This window comes from Hyla sarda, unplaced genomic scaffold (genome assembly GCF_029499605.1).
Source record: "Hyla sarda isolate aHylSar1 unplaced genomic scaffold, aHylSar1.hap1 scaffold_1229, whole genome shotgun sequence".
NCBI classification, from domain to species: Eukaryota; Metazoa; Chordata; class Amphibia; order Anura; family Hylidae; genus Hyla; species Hyla sarda.
This window is the reverse complement of record NW_026607850.1, coordinates 39,348-45,347: the sequence shown is the minus strand read 5'-3', so window position 1 is coordinate 45,347 and position 6,000 is coordinate 39,348. Positions and strand designations below refer to the sequence as shown.

General features: G+C 46.7%; 3 non-coding genes across 3 annotated transcripts; all 3 read right to left on the bottom strand.

The window, feature by feature from the left end:
• Positions 1-876: 876 nt before the first annotated feature.
• Positions 877-1,067, bottom strand: LOC130303472 (U2 spliceosomal RNA). Its single transcript, XR_008853533.1, has one exon. It is a non-coding gene; the product is annotated as a U2 spliceosomal RNA (small nuclear RNA).
• A 2,088-nt stretch (positions 1,068-3,155) lies between these two features.
• LOC130303479 (U2 spliceosomal RNA) lies at positions 3,156-3,346 on the bottom strand. Its single transcript, XR_008853540.1, has one exon. It is a non-coding gene; the product is annotated as a U2 spliceosomal RNA (small nuclear RNA).
• Positions 3,347-5,450: 2,104 nt separating this feature from the next.
• On the bottom strand, positions 5,451-5,641 carry LOC130303478 (U2 spliceosomal RNA). Its single transcript, XR_008853539.1, has one exon. It is a non-coding gene; the product is annotated as a U2 spliceosomal RNA (small nuclear RNA).
• Positions 5,642-6,000: the final 359 nt, after the last annotated feature.

Below are 6,000 nucleotides of genomic sequence, written 5' to 3'. Positions count from 1 at the left end.
ACTTTAGCTTCTAGAGCATTTTTACAACATTATACATAGGTGCTGAATACATAAAAAGCGACTGTTCAGCGACAGACAAGTCGCATCGGCTGAAAGTAGGCCAGAATGTCAGTCCATGTTGGAGCAGGTTTAGATACAGTCTAAAGTATAGATCTCAAAGTCTGTGCACAGAATTTAGCAAGGGCCTCGCACCTTCTGATGCATCAGGTAGGTGCACAATAGCATAGCCTAACCCTCTGTACTTTGGTCTATATTGATGCGGGACATAGACAGCCAGCTGATGACCAATCCATTAGTGCAATGGATGGCTGGAAGCATTTGTCTTTGCCTTTGCAATACCACAGAAGCAATGCATGGTCAATGTACAGCAATGACACACCTGTGTGAACAGCCAGGAGACCCCCCCCCCCCCCATGTTATGTTACATAGTTACATAGTTAGTACGGTCGAAAAAAGACATATGTCCATCAAGTTCAACCAGGGAATTAAGGGGTAGGGGTGTGGCGCGATATTGGGGAAGGGATGAGATTTTATATTTCTTCATAAGCATTAATCTTATTTTGTCAATTAGGAACATTCAGCACCCACCCGCTATCAAGGCAGCTGCCTATCATGTCATGCCCTACCTGCACAGGTGTGCTGGCTACTCAAATGATCCAATTAAGGAGGCCATTTAGTCAGCAGCAGCAGAAGTCCTGTGCCTGGACGCTCCAACAGCGGCCAGACACAAGCAGAAGCAGAAGCAGCAGAAGCAGCAGCAGCACCACCTTTTGTTTTTTGGCTGCAGCAGCAGCAAGGCCCACAGGGCTGGCTAGCTGGCTAGCCAGCAAGCAGGTAGCAATGAAAGTAGGAATCTTTCTTTTTAACCCTGTAAGGGGGTGGTGCACTGTACCCGAAGATACTGCCATATCGGGTCAATGCATAGGGCGACGGAAGCAAGCTTCAAAATCGGCCCCCGTTCTCAAAAATCCATTTAATATATGGTCCCCAGATAGGGGACGTATCAGATATTAAACTGATAAGAACAGATACTACACTTGATCTTAGCCAAAAGGCCGAGAAGCGATAACCGTGAAAGGGGCGGGCCCAACAAGGTGCCCTTCATGGGCACTATCACTGCTTGCTGTCAGGGAGGCTGCCAGACAATTTTCCATGCACACTCTGGGCTGGGGGGCAGTCAACCACCAGTACACACAGCAGAACCTAAACCCATACCATTATTGCTAAGCAGCAAGACAGGGGCCCATTGCACTCCCACGGGGCCTTTTTAAATGCAATCCATAACCCGGATTTGCCAGGAACCCTTCTTACTCCTCCTACTTGCATGTGACACTGGGCTTAGGATCTGCATAGGAAACACACACACAAGCACACACCTACCTTTGTTGCCTGCAGATGCCTCCTTGGCTGTCCCCAAACGGTATCAAACCAACACCCACGGGAAGCTGTAAGCATAGAGGACATGCCTGCACCCCATTGGACTTACCTGTGTGGGTTAAACCCGGGTTATTTGACAACCTATGGCGGTGATGGTTCTGCTCAGGCAGAGCAGTGCTGATGCTCCTCATAAAGCTGTCGCTGCTGTGAAGGTTCTAGGTGACATCACAAATCCCTATGGTTACATACACAACAAAGCTGGGTTGTTGTTGTTTACACTCTGCAAGGCCTGTGGAAGTGAGTGACATCATAGCACTGTAGTTCTGAGGGTTCTAGATGGATGCAACAATCTCCTGTTGCTTCTATGAAGGCCATAATAGACGACATCACCAAACAGCTCCATAGTCACATACACAGCAAAGGAGAGATGTTGTTTACACCTAGTGATGTCAGTGGTATTGAGTGACATCACAGCACAGTGCTAAGGCTCCTGGGCCTGGACACAGCAGCGGCTGCAATATCTCAACGGAGAATACGTTTATATATATATGTGTGTGTGTGCGCGTATATATATATATATATATATATATATATATATATTTCTCCGCCGAAATCACTTTTAAACCCATTTCCACCTTTTTTTCCCTTCTCTTCCTCTTACTTTTTTTTCACGTTTTTTTACGTTTTTCTCCTTTTCGCCTCTTTTCTGGGCGTATTATTCTTCTTTTTCTTCTTTTTTTTCGTCTAATGCATACCCCATCAGTGCAGCAATGCTTATTCAATACCGCCAGCAGATGGAGACACTGGGGGATAATTTTCTAAGGATTTATACTGATTTTTCCTGTCTGAATTTGTCGCACAGAAAGTTGCAGGCCAAATATGTGTGACATTTCTGCGACTTTAGCTTCTAGAGCATTTTTACAACATTATACATAGGTGCTGAATACATAAAAAGCGACTGTTCAGCGACAGACAAGTCGCATCGGCTGAAAGTAGGCCAGAATGTCAGTCCATGTTGGAGCAGGTTTAGATACAGTCTAAAGTATAGATCTCAAAGTCTGTGCACAGAATTTAGCAAGGGCCTCGCACCTTCTGATGCATCAGGTAGGTGCACAATAGCATAGCCTAACCCTCTGTACTTTGGTCTATATTGATGCGGGACATAGACAGCCAGCTGATGACCAATCCATTAGTGCAATGGATGGCTGGAAGCATTTGTCTTTGCCTTTGCAATACCACAGAAGCAATGCATGGTCAATGTACAGCAATGACACACCTGTGTGAACAGCCAGGAGACCCCCCCCCCCCCCCCCCCATGTTATGTTACATAGTTACATAGTTAGTACGGTCGAAAAAAGACATATGTCCATCAAGTTCAACCAGGGAATTAAGGGGTAGGGGTGTGGCGCGATATTGGGGAAGGGATGAGATTTTATATTTCTTCATAAGCATTAATCTTATTTTGTCAATTAGGAACATTCAGCACCCACCCGCTATCAAGGCAGCTGCCTATCATGTCATGCCCTACCTGCACAGGTGTGCTGGCTACTCAAATGATCCAATTAAGGAGGCCATTTAGTCAGCAGCAGCAGAAGTCCTGTGCCTGGACGCTCCAACAGCGGCCAGACACAAGCAGAAGCAGAAGCAGCAGAAGCAGCAGCAGCACCACCTTTTGTTTTTTGGCTGCAGCAGCAGCAAGGCCCACAGGGCTGGCTAGCTGGCTAGCCAGCAAGCAGGTAGCAATGAAAGTAGGAATCTTTCTTTTTAACCCTGTAAGGGGGTGGTGCACTGTACCCGAAGATACTGCCATATCGGGTCAATGCATAGGGCGACGGAAGCAAGCTTCGAAATCGGCCCCCGTTCTCAAAAATCCATTTAATATATGGTCCCCAGATAGGGGACGTATCAGATATTAAACTGATAAGAACAGATACTACACTTGATCTTAGCCAAAAGGCCGAGAAGCGATAACCGTGAAAGGGGCGGGCCCAACAAGGTGCCCTTCATGGGCACTATCACTGCTTGCTGTCAGGGAGGCTGCCAGACAATTTTCCATGCACACTCTGGGCTGGGGGGCAGTCAACCACCAGTACACACAGCAGAACCTAAACCCATACCATTATTGCTAAGCAGCAAGACAGGGGCCCATTGCACTCCCACGGGGCCTTTTTAAATGCAATCCATAACCCGGATTTGCCAGGAACCCTTCTTACTCCTCCTACTTGCATGTGACACTGGGCTTAGGATCTGCATAGGAAACACACACACAAGCACACACCTACCTTTGTTGCCTGCAGATGCCTCCTTGGCTGTCCCCAAACGGTATCAAACCAACACCCACGGGAAGCTGTAAGCATAGAGGACATGCCTGCACCCCATTGGACTTACCTGTGTGGGTTAAACCCGGGTTATTTGACAACCTATGGCGGTGATGGTTCTGCTCAGGCAGAGCAGTGCTGATGCTCCTCATAAAGCTGTCGCTGCTGTGAAGGTTCTAGGTGACATCACAAATCCCTATGGTTACATACACAACAAAGCTGGGTTGTTGTTGTTTACACTCTGCAAGGCCTGTGGAAGTGAGTGACATCATAGCACTGTAGTTCTGAGGGTTCTAGATGGATGCAACAATCTCCTGTTGCTTCTATGAAGGCCATAATAGACGACATCACCAAACAGCTCCATAGTCACATACACAGCAAAGGAGAGATGTTGTTTACACCTAGTGATGTCAGTGGTATTGAGTGACATCACAGCACAGTGCTAAGGCTCCTGGGCCTGGACACAGCAGCGGCTGCAATATCTCAACGGAGAATACGTTTATATATATGTGTGTGTGTGCGCGTATATATATATATATATATATATATATATATATATATATATATATTTCTCCGCCGAAATCACTTTTAAACCCATTTCCACCTTTTTTTCCCTTCTCTTCCTCTTACTTTTTTTTCACGTTTTTTTACGTTTTTCTCCTTTTCGCCTCTTTTCTGGGCGTATTATTCTTCTTTTTCTTCTTTTTTTTCGTCTAATGCATACCCCATCAGTGCAGCAATGCTTATTCAATACCGCCAGCAGATGGAGACACTGGGGGATAATTTTCTAAGGATTTATACTGATTTTTCCTGTCTGAATTTGTCGCACAAAAAGTTGCAGGCCAAATATGTGTGACATTTCTGCGACTTTAGCTTCTAGAGCATTTTTACAACATTATACATAGGTGCTGAATACATAAAAAGAGACTGTTCAGCGACAGACAAGTCGCATCGGCTGAAAGTAGGCCAGAATGTCAGTCCATGTTGGAGCAGGTTTAGATACAGTCTAAAGTATAGATCTCAAAGTCTGTGCACAGAATTTAGCAAGGGCCTCGCACCTTCTGATGCATCAGGTAGGTGCACAATAGCATAGCCTAACCCTCTGTACTTTGGTCTATATTGATGCGGGACATAGACAGCCAGCTGATGACCAATCCATTAGTGCAATGGATGGCTGGAAGCATTTGTCTTTGCCTTTGCAATACCACAGAAGCAATGCATGGTCAATGTACAGCAATGACACACCTGTGTGAACAGCCAGGAGACCCCCCCCCCCCCCCCCCATGTTATGTTACATAGTTACATAGTTAGTACGGTCGAAAAAAGACATATGTCCATCAAGTTCAACCAGGGAATTAAGGGGTAGGGGTGTGGCGCGATATTGGGGAAGGGATGAGATTTTATATTTCTTCATAAGCATTAATCTTATTTTGTCAATTAGGAACATTCAGCACCCACCCGCTATCAAGGCAGCTGCCTATCATGTCATGCCCTACCTGCACAGGTGTGCTGGCTACTCAAATGATCCAATTAAGGAGGCCATTTAGTCAGCAGCAGCAGAAGTCCTGTGCCTGGACGCTCCAACAGCGGCCAGACACAAGCAGAAGCAGAAGCAGCAGAAGCAGCAGAAGCAGCAGCAGCACCACCTTTTGTTTTTTGGCTGCAGCAGCAGCAAGGCCCACAGGGCTGGCTAGCTGGCTAGCCAGCAAGCAGGTAGCAATGAAAGTAGGAATCTTTCTTTTTAACCCTGTAAGGGGGTGGTGCACTGTACCCGAAGATACTGCCATATCGGGTCAATGCATAGGGCGACGGAAGCAAGCTTCGAAATCGGCCCCCGTTCTCAAAAATCCATTTAATATATGGTCCCCAGATAGGGGACGTATCAGATATTAAACTGATAAGAACAGATACTACACTTGATCTTAGCCAAAAGGCCGAGAAGCGATAACCGTGAAAGGGGCGGGCCCAACAAGGTGCCCTTCATGGGCACTATCACTGCTTGCTGTCAGGGAGGCTGCCAGACAATTTTCCATGCACACTCTGGGCTGGGGGGCAGTCAACCACCAGTACACACAGCAGAACCTAAACCCATACCATTATTGCTAAGCAGCAAGACAGGGGCCCATTGCACTCCCACGGGGCCTTTTTAAATGCAATCCATAACCCGGATTTGCCAGGAACCCTTCTTACTCCTCCTACTTGCATGTGACACTGGGCTTAGGATCTGCATAGGAAACACACACACAAGCACACACCTACCTTTGTTGCCTGCAGATGCCTCCTTGGCTGTCCCCAAACGGTATCA